Consider the following 17637-nt stretch of genomic DNA (forward strand, 5'->3'; position numbering starts at 1 on the left):
TCAATTAAATACCAAAAAAAGGCCAGGTTTGGAGCTGTGGGCAAGTGTGAGAGTGTTAGCCTTAAGCAACAAATCTGGGCAGCAGTGCCCAAGCCCTGAGTTCAATCCCATCACTGATCAAAAACAAATTTCTTCCTGTAAACAATGGAGACACTTTCAGAAATTTATGTGTGGGACTGGAAATGTGGCTTAGTGCTAGAGTGCTTGCCTAGCATGCATGAATCCCTGGGTTCAATTCCTCAGTAGCACATGAACAGAAAAAAACAGAAATGGCACAGTGACTCAAGTGGTAGAGCTCTAGGCTTGAGCAAAAGTAGACCAGGGACAGTGTACCAGCCCTGAGTTCAAGCCCCTAGACTGGCAAAAAATAAAAAATAAAGGAGAAACAATTTACAGTATGAAAAGAGTGACACTGATTTGGCATAAAAGTATTTCAAATACCCAGCAAGGAGCTTTTCTAGTAGTATTTTTTAAAGTATTATTTTTCTAAGAAGCTGTTGAAATTGATTAGGATCATGGCACTTTAGCAAAACTTGTTATTCTGCCTGAGAGAAAATGAACAGATTTTTAATGTACTTTGGAACCTTGTGTATTGTTCTGCTACTAAGCATTGTGAAATAGGGCATAAAGTGAGTGGTAGCAAGTTACTTCTGTGAAATGTTTGTCCCTTTTAGCATTGGTTTTTCCAGTTGTCCAGAAATTCTGTTTTTCTCCTTCCTTCCCTTTTTTCTCTTCCTCTCCCCTCCCCCCTCTCCCCGTTCCCCTCCCCCTTTTCCTTTTCTCCCTCTCCCTTTCCCTGCCCTCTTCATTCCCTTTCCCTTTATGCCTGATATTGGAGCTTGAACTCAAGGCTTTATACTTGTGCTTTCAGTCGGCTTTTTCACTCCAGGCTGGTGCTCTACCACTTGAGCCAAAGCTCCACTTCTTGAGGTTTCCTGCCCAGGCTACCTTTGACCCATGAACCTCTGATCTCAGCTAGAATTAAAGGCATGACTCACAGACCCCTGGCTTTACTTTTCTCTTAATATTTGATACCAGAATTCTGGTGTTTAGTCATTTTCCCAAATGCCTTGGTTGAGGCACATTCTTAAAGTCCTTAAAAGAGATTAAGGGAGAGGAGCTGATCAATTTCTCTACCTTTTTTCCCCACACAGGGAAAAAATGACACATGCCAAGCACATGTTCTACCACTGAACTACAACCTAAGCTTCATAGCTCATCTTTTTTTTTTTTTTTTTGCCAGTCCTGGGCTTGGGCTCAGGGCTTGAGCACTGTCCTTGGACTTTCTCAAGGTTAGAGCTCTACCACTTGAGCCTCAGCACCACTCCGGCTTTTTTCTATGTATGTGGTACTGAGGAATCGAACCCGGGTTTTCATTCATGCTAGGCAAGCACTTTAACCACTAGGCCAAACTCCCGGCCATAGCTCATCTTTTTTATGTGTATGTGTGTGTGATGCTGACAGTTGAGCCCAGGGTTTTGTGTATTTTAGGCAATTACTCTGTCACTGAGCTATATCCCTAGTTTCATCTGCTTAATTTGCTGAACTTATGCAATAGAGAATTACAGGAAAGTTGGACTTGTATTGCTCCATTCAAATTTTTCTACTGAACTGTTGTTCTCTTTTGAATGATTTTCTCCTGAATGGCCCCACTCACTGAGTGGTTTTCTCAGAGTCTGGACTTCAGATCTCTTATGTGAACATTTACTGAGGTTCTTAGGAAAAAGACTGGTTTGTGTCACTCCATTCAGAATCAGACAATTGGAAATGGGGTCCTGGAATCAGTATTTTATATAAGTTTTCCAGGAATTTTTTTCTTGAGCAATAACTGTCTTCTGCAGTGGATAGCCAGTTTTTCCAGCGTCAGTTTTATGTCTTAGGCTGCTAAAGAAAAAGTATTGCCTCTGCTCTTCTTCATCTGTGCTATTGTTCCTATGCTATGTATTGCAGGAGGATAGAGACTTTGGTTTATCATTGTATTCCTACAACTTAAAATAGTGCCTGGAGGAGCTAAATTAAATATTTGTTGAGTAAATGTTTAAACTACATTACAGGGAGGCCAGATTTTTAAGCCTTTAATTGCCAAGTTTATTGCATCATGTATTAGTCATTAATTTTATGAATTTGGAGCAATAAGCACTATACCTAGTCAGTCATTTCTGTTAGCTTGATTAGTTTTGAGAGTCTCCAGCTGAGAGTGTTCAAAGTAATAGTCAGCAAAATGTTGGCTTAGATACTTAAAATGTAAGTTAAGCATGTAATAGTAGTCATTTATTATCCTTGTTATTTTATAAACCATGATAAGCCCATTTGGTATGTCTTCCAATTTTACTCATGGTAATAAGGTATGATCTTTACTCTCCTTTCTTTCCTCAGTCTGTCTTAGACCCCATGCACAGGTTATGTAGTTGAAGGTTGGCCAGTTTGAGAGTGAAGACTTTGAAGAATATTAGATTTAATCATAATTGTCAGTAACCTCTTTATGCCTCAATTTTTCAGCTGAAAATGAGAAGAATAGTTGTAAGGTTTAAATACTTTTAAGTGCTTGAGATATATCTGGTTACCATTGGATAGTTAATATTAATAATAAAGAATGGCACCAATGATGAATTCAGAGTGTTTTTTTTTTTTTTTTGGCCAGTCCTGGGCTTGAGCTCAGGGCCCGGGCACTGTCCTTGGACTTTCTCAAGGCTAGAGCTCTACCACTTGAGCCTCAGCACCACTTCTGGCTTTTTTCTATGTATGTGGTACCGAGGAATCGAACCCGGGTCTTCATGCATGCTAGGCAAGCACTTTAACCACTAGGCCAAACTCCCGGCCCTTCAGAGTGTTTTTAAGCACAGGTTTCTCTCACTTTCTCCCCCCGCCCTTCTCTCTCTTTTCTTTTCTTTTCTTTTTTGCCAGTCCTGGGGCTTGAACTCTGGGCCTAGGCACTATCCTTGGACACTTTTTGCTCAAGGCGAGTGCTCTGCCACTTGAACCATAGTACCACTTCCAGTTTTTTCTATGCATGTGGTACTGAGGAATCGTGCGTGCTAGGTGAGCACTCTACCACTAGGTCATACTCCAGACCAAGTTTCTCTCTCTCTTTTCTATGCTGCTATTCTCACTGCCACATTTTTGGAAACCTGTATTACACCTTAAACCTATCAATAAATGATAGCTTTCTTAAAAAAAAAAAAGAATGCGAAAAAAAAGAATGGGAATGTATGACATAAAATTCAAAAGCTAACTCATTTAATTTTTATATTAATGTTCTTTGTGGTAATAAGTAACCTACTACTTAAGGTAGAAACCCTTTTTTTTTTAAATTTTTTTTTGTCAATGCTGGGCTTGAGCTCAGGGCCTGAGCGCTGTCCTTGGACTTTCTCAACGCCAGAGCTCTACCACTTGAGCCTCAGCACTACTTCCGGCTTTTTTCTGTGTATGTGGTACCAAGGACTCAAACCCCTGTCTTCATGCATGCTAGGCAAGCACTGTACCACTAGGCCAAACTCCCGTGCCCAAGGTAGAAGTCTTTTGCTGAGTTCTTGGTACTAAATACGCAAACTTTAAAGAAATTAAATAACTAGAATCATTGAAAGTGCTTAATAAACTAGCAAATATCTGAACACAACTTCTAAAATAAAGGTAAATCTCATGTTCACTTTCAGCTATGTTGTTATTAATCTCATAATTAGTTTATAAAGAACAGCTCATATTTTTATATTAAAGGAAATTGCATTGAGAGAAATTAAAATATAGAAGAGCAAACAGAAAGCTAGAGTACCTTAAGTTCACTACCTAAATATTCTTTCAGATCCTTTTTGTGTGTGTATGTATTCATACACAGTTTTTGATAACAAAATGGGATCCTGACTTAGGCTCAATGGTTTCCCTCATTCGTCATAATCAGTAGAAACCTTGGGCTCTACTAGCAGAGATCTGCAATAGAGCAAAATCTTGATACGTAAGGCCATATAGTATGAAGCTAATTGAAAGGACCTCCAGGATATTGAAACAAAAGCCATATAACGAATGATTGTTGTCCTTAATCTACTATGTTATCTCTCATCTTCTTTGCTGTCCCTTGGGTATCTCATATTGTTACAGTATCTCATTTTGTTATCTGATACATTGAATTTATTTGTATTTGGTTATTTGAAATTTGATAGGGAAGGGGGGAAAACCAAGATAGGGGTGGGGTGGGATGGGGGGGTAAGGGGAGGGTAATGGGTACCAAGACATGTGAAAGCGTATCAATGTATGTGAATTAATGCACCTTCTATCTGGCAAATATCATGTAACCCTTTTACTAATTACAATAAAAATATATTTTAAAAAAACCAAAAACAAAAAAAACCAAAATGGGATCCTGTTATACTTATGTTTTTTCTTTTACCTTGCTGGTTTTGTGTGTGTGTGTGTGTGTGTGTGTGTGTGTGTGTGTGCGTGTGCGTGCGCGCGCGCGCGCGTATGCACGTAGTACGTGTGTGTATGTGTATGTATGTAATTGTGTGTGCACCTGCTTGTCCTGGGGCTTGAATTTGGGGTTTGATCCTAGGGCCTGAATGTTGTCCTTGAGCTTTTTTGCTCAAGTTTAGGGTTCTACCACTTGACCTACAGCTCCACTTTGGGCATTTTTAGTAGGTAGTTGAAAATAAGAGTCTCACAGACTTTCTTTCCTAGGTTGGCTTCAAACCTCTATCGTCAGATTTCAACCTCCTAGGTAGCTGGGATTACAAGTGCGAGCTAGTACTGGGCCAGTTGGCTGTTTCATTATTTTTTTAACACCTTAAAATGTCTTTCTGTATATTTTTGGTTATAGAGTTTTTACTAACCAAATAATGTTCCATTTTATGAATCTATGAGAATCTAACCAATTTATTAGACTTAGTTTCTTTTTTCATTAGCTGCTTCCAGTTACTCTGCAACAAGTGTCTTACATATATCTCTACACTTGTAAGATTTATTTTTCTTAAGTTTTTAGCAGTGGAATTGCAGGATCAAAAGATATGCTGAAATTTAAAGATTTATTTTATTTTATTATTTTGTGCCAGTACTGGCAGTTGAACTTAGGACCTTGAACTCTGCTGGGCTTTTTCACATTCAGAGCTGGCAGGCTACCATTTGAAACACATTTTAGTTTGGATTTTTTTGCTTGTTAATTGGTGGTAAGAGTCTCTGTATTGCCTACCCATGGTGGCTTGGAGCTATGATTCACAGATCTTAGTCTTCTGAGTCAGTAGGTTTATGGGCACAAGCAAGACTTTATTTAGATGTATATTTCCACTTTGCCACTTAAGAAAGTTCATGCTATTACAATGGTATATGAGTGTTACAGATTCCCAGTCTCTACCCTACCTTTTGGTTTAACTTAATCAATGATTAGTTGTTTTTAGACCTCCAGGTCTAATTATGGTTATGTTAATATTCTATAAATAACTAGACCAGTTGTGGAAGTAGCTTAGTAGAGGTAACTAGAATTTGCTGCTTGAGATCAGGGGGGGATCATCAATGTTTGTGTGTGTGTGTGTGTGTGTGTACACTCACATGTGCGCGCACACACACACACACACACACACACATACACATGCATTATGCTGCCAGAACTCAGGGCCTAGTTCTATATCTCAGCTTTTTTTTTTTGCTCAAATCTGGCTCTCTTTCACTTGAACCATCGATCCACTTATGTCGTTTTGGTGGTTAATTGAAAGTAAGAAATCCACAGACATTCCTGTCTGGGCTGGCTTCAAACCAGGATCCTCAGATCACAGCCTCCTGCGTAGCTAGGATTGTAGTTATGAGCTTCCAGTGCCCAGATTATTTCTTGTTCTTATTTGTAGGTCCTAGAATAGTGCCCAGGAGACTGGTTTGCTGGCATGTCTCTGAGTGCCTAGAGACTGGAGGACTAAGAGACAGATAAGGAAGGGAGGAGATAAGGGCTTGGACTTTGTTTAGAATCCCTGGGAAGTAGGAATCTAATGGAAGTTTTGAAGAGAGTACCATGATTTGCTTTTGTTTAGAAAGTTCACTTGAAGCTTCTCTACAGGGAGTGGATTAGAGGAAGGAAAGGGAGAATTATTGAATTGGCTTCACTTTTAGTTGTCTGTGGATGAGGAATGTTAACATTTCTGCCTAACTTTGTGGTTTATCTTTATGATGAGGATAATATGTTTTATTCTTTGGAATCTGAGATGGTCTGAGATGAATGATGGTTTGTAAAAACTTGAAGTTCTTTCAGGAAGAACGCCCCATAAAACCTGACTTACAGTGGTTCATATCTTGGTGTTTTTTTTTTTTTTTCTCTCATTTGGTTTTGGTTTTGTCCTGAAGCTTGAACTCAGACCTGGGCACTGGCCTTAAACTTTTTCACTCATAATAAGAACTCTATCCCTTGAGCAATAGCTTCACTTTTAGCTTTTTGTTGGTTAATTGGAGATAAGAGTTTCATCTTCTCTTCTCCCTGGGTTGGCTTTGAACTATCAATCTTTAAATCTTAACCTTCTGAGTAGCTAGGATTACAGGCGTGCATGAGATACTGATGCTCAGCTCATCTTACTGTGTGTGTGTGTGTGTGTGTGTGTGTGTGTGTGTGTGTGTGTGTGTGTCAGTCGTGGGGTTTGAACTCTGGGCCTGAGTGCTGTCCCTGAGCTCTTCAGCTCAAGGCTGCCACCCTAACCCTGGAGCCAGAGCACTACTTCCAGTTTTTTAGTGGTTAATTGGAGATGAGTCTCACAGATTTCAGTGCCAGGCTAACTTTGAACCACAATCCTCAGATCTCAGCCTCCTGAGTAGCTAGGCTCACAGGCGTGAGCCACTGCACCTGGCTACTTTTTTTTTTTTTAAACTTCAGTAGTGCAAAAATGACATGCAACAGGAGAAACTGTACATGGAATTTTAGTTAATGTTTTTCTTCTGAGCTGGTGATAGGCAGTTGGATCTGCAATGCTGGGCAATAGCTATATGACTCACAATGCCTAGTGAAATCTTGATTGTGAGCAGCAGACACGTGGTACTTAGAGTGTGTGCTGTGTTACTAAAAGTGTGTGATGTGTTACTAAGATCTGATGTGTGTTTTGTTTTGTTTTGTTTATGGTACTGTGGTTTGAATTCAAGACCCCATTCCTTGCTAAGCAGGCCTGCTACTGCTAAGTTATGCTTCCAGTTCTTTTATTATTGTTGTTGTTCTTACTTTGTCCTGTCCTGGGGCTTGAACTTAGGAGCTGGGCTCCAGCTTTTGTGTCCAGGGATAATGCTTTACCACTTTGAGCAGCAGTAGTATTTCTGGGTTTTTGGTATTTAATTGGAGATAAGATCTGTGATACTCAGATCTTAGCCTCCTGGGTAGCTAGGATTATAGGTGTGAGCCACTGGAACCTGGTCCTGCATTATTATTTTATATTAAGTGAGAATAATTATTTAACTATAAATATTAAGCTAATTGAGATTACAAATGTAGGTTTCTGCTAGGATTTTCTGTTTCTTTTGTTGGTGAAATGTATGGAAACGAATCTTTAAAATAACCATTTTGTGAATTGAATGTCCATAGAAGCTGTTCTCTTTGAGGATGAGCTATTTCATAAAATGCTGAGACTTTTTGCCCAATCTAGAATGTTAATTAGTGTCAAAGGGAGGAAAATCCTGCAGTAATTGTAACCTTACATTGCTCTTTAGTTCAGTTAATTTTAAACCACAGTCATTATCCGTTATCTGTGGTTGTTTTGATCTTATTAGATGACGTGTTATTATAGTTGTCAGTTTGTAATTTGAAAAACATGTTTTCTCTCACTACAGAAGCAATGCATGCTTACTGAAGAAAGCTTTTGAAAATACAAAGAAAGAAGACCAAAAGCCTATCCAGAGTTTCACCATCCAGCAATAATGACTGTTAATATGCTGTCAGGGTCAGCATGTCCCAATTGTACAATAGGTACCTAGTGGGCAGCTACTCAGTCTGGAAGACTTGAAGGCCTGTTAGGGCCCCTGGGCACTGAAAGTGCTCTCATCAGCTGGGTAGCCCAGCGCCAGTCAGTCCCTTCTTTTGTGAATCTAGGTTCTAGGCATAGGATTATTGTGGTGCTATTTTATGCAGTTTTCGTGAAGAGATGCAGATCTAGAAATATGGATTTAACATGAACTCTCTCCATTTTTATGTGGCCCTCAATTTTTATGAACATTGACAAGTTTATCTGAGGGCTGAATTCTATTTTTGTTACCTTGCCAAGTTGTATATGCAGATTTGTATCCTGTATTTTTCAAGTTTCATATAGTAAATATGTTGGCAATCTTTTGTGATATGTTATATGCTTGATAAGCCATCTTGCGGGGTGTGTTATTGCTTTAATAAAGCCACGTGAAATTCTTGAATTGAAACATGATTTCTTAGGCTTCAGTGCATTTGCATTGAATATAGAAAGTACCAGTTTCCTATTCCCTTTCTAGTACTGGGTAAAACCCTCTCAAACAAATTTAAGCTAATTTTTTTTTCCAGTCCTGAGGCTTGAACTCAGGGCCTGGGCACTGCCCTTGGGCTTTCTTTTTTTTTTTTTTTTTTGGCCCCTTTCTCTTTCTGGCCCCGCTCGCTCCGGCCCTGCTCGCTCTGGCCCGGCTAGGCCCCCCCTTTCTAGCTCAGGTCCCGCTCGCTCCGCCCCGCTCCCTCCGGCCCCGCTCGCTCCGGCCTGGCCCTGCTCCTGGCTCGCTCTGGCCCCGCTTGCTCCGGCCCGGGTCGCTCCCGCATGCTCCTGGCCCCGCTCGCTCCGGCCCGGCCCTGCTCCTGGCTTGCTCTGGCCCCCGCTCGCTCCGGCCCGGCCAGCTCTCGCTTGCTCTGCTCGCTCCGGCCTCGCTGCCTCTGGCTCGGCTCGCTCCCGCACGCTCCGGCCACCACTCGGTTGGGCTCTGTTCACTTCAGCTCAGCTCGCTTCTTTCACTCTCTGTCGCCGTCGCAGTCTTGTCTCTGCCTCTTTTCCGGTTTGGTTGTGTCTCGTCTCTGCCACTTCCGGCTTGGTTGTGTATGTGGGATACCGAGGAATCGAACCCGGGTCTTTGTGCATGCTAGGCAAGCACTTTAACCGCTAGGCCAAACTCCCGGGCCTGCCCTTGGGCTTTCTCAAAGCTATCGCTCTATCACTTGAGCCACAGTACTTCTGGCTTTTTCTGTGTATGTAGTACCAAGGAATTGAACCCAGGGCTTCATACATGTTGGATGAACACTCTACCACTAAGGCCACATTCCTGGTCCCAGCCAATTTTTTTGTTGTTTTAATTTACTGTCATCCCTGTCAGTTTGACTGTAAAATGTTTACTGGCTGAAAATCAGTTTATTTGATACCAGCCATCTTTCTAATTCTAGTAGTGTTTTAGTCATGTATCCAATGTTTCTCAATCTTTTTTACCACCAGATAATATTAATGCTGCATTAGTGCTAGTAGCTAGTACTGATTAAAGGTATACCACAGAGCTGAAGGCATCAACATCTTAGGCACAGTCACCTATGGAAAGTGTATGAAGGTAAGTTTTGTTGTAGTTAGTGAAAGAGGTTGTGCTTGTGTGCCTTCATTGTTCTAGGTGTCTAGCCTTGAGCCAAAACAGAATCTCAGCCCTCTGAGGCCTTGTGCTTTCCTCTCCGTCCCCACCCCTAACCCCACCCCCGTATATCTCCCTGGATTTTCATATAGGCCATCACATTTCTGAGAAATTTTTTATTTCTAGTGAAAAAATGTGCATATATATTTTTGTATATCTACACATTTACACACACACACACACACACACACACACACACTGTGCACTCTGCTCTGGATTGATCCCAGGGTTTGCACATTGGTAAGGAAGTGTTCCGTCATCACTGAGCTGTGCCTCCAGCCCTAATTTGTATTTCTGTTATCATGAACTCCTAAAATGATAAATGTTAGCACCTTTTAATTTCTTAAATCCAGCAGTTCTATTAAACAACTACTTCCATTAACTACTTTTATTTTTTTGATTTAAAAAGATGGGGCTTGGGGCTGGGAGTTTGACCTAGTGGTAGAGTGCTCATTCAACATGCACGAAGACCCAGGTTCAATTCCTTGATACATAGAAAAAGCTGAAAGTGGGACTAGTCTTGAGAAAGCCCAAGGTCAGTGCCCAGGCCCTAAGTTCAAGCCCTAGGACTGGAAAAATAAAAAATAAAAATAAATAAAAAGATGGGTCTGTGTAATTAGAATTGGACCCAGCACAAATCCCTTAACTGCCTCTCATCCAGTCATACTTCCCTCCTGCCTCTTCCTCCCCAGAAAAGATTCAGTAGACACTCTACCAGGGTAGACACTTTACCAAACTGCCTAATCAGACTCCCTTCTCTAGAAATTTTCAGTTAGAGCGAAATGAGAATGACGTAGCCTAATGTAGGTCAAAAGCTATAGGTAAAGAATTGGGAATTGCTGCATGAGGTGGCTCATGCCTGTAATCGTAGCTACTTACGAGGCTGAGATCTAAGGAGCATGGTTTGAAACCAGTCTAGGCAAGAAGCTGTCACACTCTTAGCTCCAATAAACTCCTCAAAAAAAAAAAAAAAGCTGGATTTGGATCTGTGGCTCAAGTGTTAGCCTTGAGTGAAAAAAAGCTCAGGGGCCAGGAGTTTGGCCTAGTGGTAGCATGCACGAAGACCCAGGTTTGAGTCCTCGGTACCACATAAATAAAAAAGCTGGAAATGATGTTGTGGCTCAAGTGGCAGGGCTCTAGCCTTGAGAAAGCCCAAGGACAGTGCTCAGGCCTTGTGTTCAAGCCCCAGGACTGACAAAAAAAAAAAAAAAAAACAAAGCAGCAGCTTAGGGACTCAATCCCTGTGTTGAAACCCCAGGACACACACACACACACACACACACACACACACACACACATATACAAATTGAGAGTTACAGGATCTCTAGTGCTGCTGTGTCTGGGACAGAGAAAAGTTGTTTATGGATGGAGGAAATAAAGTAAGTACTTAGGGTGAAACAGAGGATAACCAAATCTTAGACAGCTTTAAGCTTTTCTCTGCCTTTTCTTTCTGGATCATCTACATTCTTATTTCTGAATTGTTAAGATTATCTTTCTCCTTAGAGTGCAGATAATTGGAGTTGGGCTTATTGCTGAGATCTAAACTTTGTACTCATTTTTCAGCATTGTATTTTTTTTTTTTTTTTTTTGCTGGTCCTGGGCCTTAAACTCAGGGCCGGAGCACTGTCTTTGGGCTTTCTTCAAGGCCAGCACTCTACCACTTGGGCCACAGCACCACTTTTTTTAGTGTACGTAGTATCAAGAAATTGAACCCAGAGCGTTGTACATGCTAAGCAAGCACTCTACCACTAGGCCAAACTCCTGACCCCACAGCATTATATTCTTTTTACAATATGTTAGCATCCCTAATCCTAAGATCTGAAAATTTCCAAAATCTGAGATGCTGAAACATTTTGAATACTGACATGTTCTCAAAAAGTTTCAACTCTGGAGCTTTTTGCCCTGGGGATTGTTCACTTGATAAGGTCTGTGCCCGTATTATGTAATCCAGAAAAAAAAACAAAAACAAAAACTTTCAAAATCTGGAACACTTCTGGTCCCAAGCATTTTAAATAAGGATAATCCAACCCTTTGTCTTTGTACTTCTTTTCTATTGCCTGATGGAGATAGGAATTTGTTATTTTCTACATAGAGCAACATAAAAAAGGGATTCTTGCCCTGCACACTTAGTTGTGTCCTACTATGTGTTCTTCCTCTGTTTACTTCTCCGTTCCTCACTGACATTGTACCAAATTCCGCCCCTTCCCTCAAGTCCCAAGATCCTCCACTCTCAGGAAGTGACTACCTGCTCTCTGGGCCTGTTCCCTGCTCCCAGGTAGCTCTTGTGAGTTCCTCTTACTCTCAGTTGTTGTGGAGATAAAAGGCAGGAGGGAAAGGTAGGTGACTTTTTGATTTCCTGTGTGTGAGATGTGATTCTCTTCTTTTTCTTCTGAAACTGTGTGTCCTTCCCTTGTATGTGTTCCTGTCAGCAGCTCAGTCGCAGTATGTCATGTGGTATGGCAGAAGCTCCAACGGTCCTTGACCTTATTGTGTTTGTGGTCTCTTGGAGCAGACACACAAACCCATAAATAAATCATTCCCAGCTGTTGTAAGTCCTGTGTAGAAAGTATCCAAGACTACCTAATGCAGTCAGAGTCTTGGGACGGTGCAGGATCTGCTTGTGGTACAAAGTACCTTAAGGAGTTAATCTAGGAGAGGGAAACGTTTTCCCCAGCAGGAGGACAAGCATGTGGACAGCAGATTCTATGGCCTAAAAGAATACAGTTTATTTGGCAAAGCTACCAGGATTAGAGATGGGCCTTGAGATCGCAGAGGAAAGGAGCTAGACCATGTGGTATGTGGTATCTTCTGAACATATGAAAAAGGGCTGGGGCTATGAAACTAAGCTGTGATGTTCCTTTTCTATCTTTGTTTGTCCTTTTAAAACTTTTGCTTAGATTTGCCTTCCCGGACAAATCTGCTCCCTCTGATTATTGCCTTATCTCCTGTAATGTGTATGCTTCTTGGAAGACTAGTTGACTCTGGGGTGTGTCAGAATGAGGGCTGGGCTAGAGGAGCTAACCGCCGACCCACTTGATGAGATTACTATTGCCTTCCACTACTGCTATCTCTGGGGAAGAGAGAAGTAATGGAGATTGAGTTCAGTCAGTCACATAGTCAGCAGTTGAATCAGTTATCCCATTTGCTGAAATTGTAAATGAAAAGCCTGGAATGATGAGGTTTGAAAAAAAAACAAAAACATTTTCTCTCTTTTTTTTATTGTAATTAATAGAAGGGTTACATTATATTTACCAGATAGAAGGTACATTTCTTAACAATCATTGCTACCCCTTCTCGTGTTTTTGTCCTCATTTCCCTCCCCCACCCCTCCACTCATCTTGTTTTCCCCCCTTCCCTATCCTATTTCAAATAAACAAGTAAACATATATACAATATATCAGATAACAAGGTAAGATGAGAAACATATTAAGAACAACAGTCACACCTTTTATGGTTCTTGTTTCTGTATCGTGGAAGTCCTTTCATTTAGCCTCATCTTATATGGCCTTATATATCTAGGTTTTTCCCTATTGTAAACTTCTGCTAGGAGAGTCCAAGGTTAATACTAAATATGACAAATGAAGGAAACCATTGAGCCTATGTTCCTTTGAGTCTGGTTTACTTCACTTAATATGATTTTTCCTAAGTCTTACCATTTCCGTACAAATGGGCCATTGTCGTTCTTTCTGATGGCAGCATAGAATTCCATTGTGTATAAATACCACATTTTCTCGATCCAATCATCAACCGAGGGGCATTTAGGTTGGTTCCATATCTTTGCTGTGGTAAATAGTGCTGCAATGAACTAGTATGTCCTTGTTTCTGGACGATTGGGTAAATGCCAAGTAGAGGAATTGCTGGGTCATAGGAGAACTCTGTGTTTAGCCTTTTGAGGAACCTCCATACTGCTTTCCGTAGGGGTTGAACGAGTTTGCACTCCCACCAACAGTGTAGTAGTGATCCCTCCTGGCCACATCCCCTCCAGCATCTGTTGTTAATAGATTTCTTGATCCTGGCCATTCTAACTGGCGTGAGGTGGAATCTCAGAGTTGTTTTGATTTTCATTTCTTTTATGGCCAGAGATATCAAGCATTTCTTCATGTGTCTATAGGCCATTCTTATTTCTTCTTCAGAGAAGGCTTTCTTTAAGTCTTTGGCCCATCTTTAAATGGGATAGTTGTTTCTTTGGAGATTAGTTTTAGAGTGATTCAATTAAAAAACAACAACAACAACATTTTAACAAAGGATATTTGGTCCTTTTGGACACCTGTATCTACAGAAAAGGAAAACCATGGAAACTCTTGATCTTCATACTTTGTCCTGTAAGTCGTTTTTTCTGTTTCATTTGGCTGTTGCTTAGTTATGTAGTGTTTTCCTGAGATCAGTGACTCATTCCTGCCAATTACTGAACTTGAGGAAGGGGTGTTGTGGGACCCTCTAAATTTGTTGTCAGTTTGGCAGAAATTCTAAGAACTCAAGGTTCTGAGAAAACATGAGACCACAAAGTGGTAGTGAGTGTCCTGGGACTGGCCTGTTAACTTGTAGATCATGCTAATCCCAGGGGTGATCAAGTGCATTGAATTGGAGAACTCCTAGCTGGTGTCAGAGAATGGCTGTTAAGCCAGATAGGTTGGTAAGCAATTACCATTGAGCCATGTAAGCCAGCAGCTTGGACGGTCTCTGGTTCTGAAGTTGATTGCTTGATTTTGTCAGTTCTCCATCTGTTTATCTTTTGCTATTCCTACTACCCATGCCTTAATCTAGCCTGTATCATTTTTTACCTTACTTTGTTCATATTGACTGCTGCTTCCAGAATGGCCTGGCTTTCCTGGATACTTCATTTTACATTCATATTGTTGCCAGAGGAATCTGTTCATTCATGTGTTGCTTTGAAGTATTAAAATCTTTCTCTGTGGTTTCATTTTCTAAGATGGTAAGTCTTAAACATACAATTTTTTCCCCTTTTTAATTTTTATTGTAAAGGTGATACAGAGGGGTTGCAGTTACATAGGTTAGGTAATGAGTACATTTCTTTTGAACAGCCTCACCTCTTTCTCAAATTTTTTATTTTTATTTATTTTTATTTTTGCCAGTCTTGGGCTTGAGCTCAGGGCCTGAGCACTGTCCTTGGGCTTTCTCAAAACTAGAGCTCTACCACTTGAGCCTCAGCACTACTTATGGCTTTTTACTATGTATGCGGTACCCAGGAATCAAACCTGGGTTTTTGTGCCTGCTATTCAAGCCCTCTACCACTAGGCCAAACTCCTGACCCACTCCCAAAGTTTTTAATGTGAGGATTCTTGTATTTATATTTGACCAAAGACCCCAAGGAGCTTTTTTTCATTTTGTCTGTCACTTTTGTCAAAGAAGACATTGAAACAGATAGATTAGCAAAAACATTTATTAACTAATTTATTTAAAAAAGCTGTTATAAACCCATTACCTCCTAACATAAACACTACTTTAATGAAAACTTTGTAAAAAAATTTAGTGATAACACTGTCATTGTTTTACACTTTTGCAATTTTTCAAGTCTGGCTTAATAGAGAATAACTGGATTCTCATATCTGCTCTTAAAGTCATTTTGTTGCAAAATATTATTTTGCTTGCAGTAACTGAAGAAAATCTGACTAATTGGAAAAAGCAGGAGTCGTTAAATGGCATTTGTCAGAAGTTTATGTTATTCAATATTGCATACTAAAACTTTACTGGCTAATTTCTTAAGGGTGCCTTGCAATATGGAATTAGAAATTATCTCAGTAAAGGTTTCCTACTCTGTTACAATAAAGTCTGTCTTATGCTCTGAATGGACATTTTACTTCTGCACAACACTAATATATTGGTCATTTGAAGAGTTCTGTAATCTTCCAAGTGTTGACACTTTTGTTAAATAATATTATCATCTGTCTTGCTGAGTCTTTGAATGATAAAAGCAGTCCAGCTCACAATAGCAGACATGATAGTCATTTTTTGCTCAAGAGCTTGTTAGCATCAAGTAATATTATTTGTTTTTCTTTAGGCAACAAATTTGCTTCATTTTAGAGAAACAATTAAGTGCAAATGTAACCATAGTTTTTCTGCTGTCATTGTAACTGATAAAAGTTGTCCATTAAAAAAAGGTAGAGCCAGGCGTGGTGGCTCACACCTGTAATCCTAGCTACTCAGAAGGCTGAGATCTGAGGATCGTGGTTCAAAGCCAGACAGGACACTAAAGTTACATGAGACTCTTATTTCCAATTATCCACCAGAAAACCAGAAATGGCCCTGTGGCTTAAGGGGTAGGGCAGTAGCCTTGAGCTGAAGAGCTCAGGGACAATGTGTAGACCCAGAGTTCAAGTCCCACAACTGACAGGAAAAAAAAGGGGGGGGTAGGTTTGATTCTGTTTGCATCTCGGGATTATACAAGTCTTTCTTTAGGATATCTTTTATAGTTACATATGCCATGTAAATGCTTTATATTACCTAGCAATAAGTATTAAATATATGTTTTAAGGCTAAGATTTAATAAACTAGCAATTTTCTGTGACTCATCAAATATATTCTGATATGAAAATGGATTTTTAACAAATCTGAGCATTAAGGTTTGGAGCCAGCCAGGGCAAATCAGAGAGACTCTTAACCTCAGTGAATCATAAAAAGCCACAAATACAGATACGACTCTATTAGAAGCATGCCATCTGTGAGTGGAAAAGCCAAGTGAGAGCTACGGCTTGAGTTCAAGGCATGGTATATACACACACACACACACACACACACACACACACACACACACACACACACACACACACACACACACACACAGTTTTAGAGAGATGGAAATTAAGAAGATCATAGTTCTAGGCCAGCCTGGGCAAAAAGTTAGCAAGACTTTTATCTCAACCAGTACAGAGTCTGTGTCATGCTCCTGCCATCATAGGCATGTGGAATGCGTAAATAGGAGGATTATAGTCTGGGACAGGTAAAGATCCTATTTAAAAAAAAAAAAAAGGTGAAGCAAAAAAGGAACAAGGTTCAAATGGTACAACACTTACCTAGGAAGCAAGAAGCTCTGAGTTCAAATCCAAGCACCATCATAACAAAGACAATGTCCAAAGAGAAATACAATCTTTATGTGTCGTATGTAATTGTAACCCCTCTGTACATCACCTTTGTAGTAACAGTAAGATATTAAACAATAAAAAGTTTTAATTGTATTTGGCATTGAAAATGAGAATGTGACTGGGAATGTGGCTTAGTGGTAGAGTGCTTGCCTAGCATTTGTGAAGCCCACATAAACAGAAAAAACCAGAAGTGGTGCTGTGGCGCAAGGGGTAGAGGGCTAATGCAAAAGAAGCTCAAGGACAGTGTCCAGGACCTGAGTTCAAGCCTCAGGACTGGTGGAAAGCAAACAAGGAAGGAGAGAGAAAGAGAAAGGTAGAGAGAAAGGAAGGGAGGGAGGGAGGGAGAGAGGGAATGACAATAACAACTGGGTGCTGTTACCTCATGCCTATAGTCCTATCTATTCAGGAGTTTGAGATCTGAAGATCTCAGTTCAAAGCTAGCCAGGGCAGGAAATCTGAGCCTCTTCTCTGCAGTTAACCACCAGAAGACCAGAAAGGATGCTGTGGGTCAAAGTGGTATAGTACTAGTCTTGAACAAAATAGCTCAGGGACAGTGCCCAAACCCTGAGTTTTATCATCATCTATGATCTAAGCTTGGAATTTAAGGCAAAAATGAAGGTATTCTTGGGGCTGGGAGTATAGTCTAGTGGTAGAGTGCTCACCTAGTATGCACGAGCCCTGGGTTCGATTCCTCGGTACTATATACACAGAAAAAGTTGAAAGTGGCTCTGTGGCTCAAGTGGCAGAGTCCAAGCCTTGAGCAAAAAAAAAAAAAAAAAAAAATAGTCCAAGGACGGTGCTCAGGCCTTGAGTTCAAGCCCCAAGACTGTCAGGAAAAAAAAAAAGAGAAAATATTTTTATAGTTTTCTTCCAGATTGATAATAGACCTCTAGATAGACCTCTTTTAACTTCTCATTTGTTCTTTACATTATCTGGATACTTTGCCATGTTTTAAGCTTGGAAGAAATGAAAG

The 17637-nt window shown here is 40.4% G+C and overlaps 1 protein-coding gene across 4 annotated transcripts in view; it reads left to right on the plus strand.

Annotated features, from left to right (window-relative positions):
* Itsn1 (intersectin 1) overlaps window positions 1–17637 on the plus strand; it is a 181109-nt gene that overhangs the window by 2289 nt on the left and 161183 nt on the right. The window lies entirely within an intron of this gene.

This window comes from Megascapheus bottae, chromosome 1 (genome assembly GCF_031878675.1).
Source record: "Megascapheus bottae isolate mThoBot1 chromosome 1, mThoBot2.hap1, whole genome shotgun sequence".
In the NCBI taxonomy this organism is placed as follows: domain Eukaryota; kingdom Metazoa; phylum Chordata; class Mammalia; order Rodentia; family Geomyidae; genus Megascapheus; species Megascapheus bottae.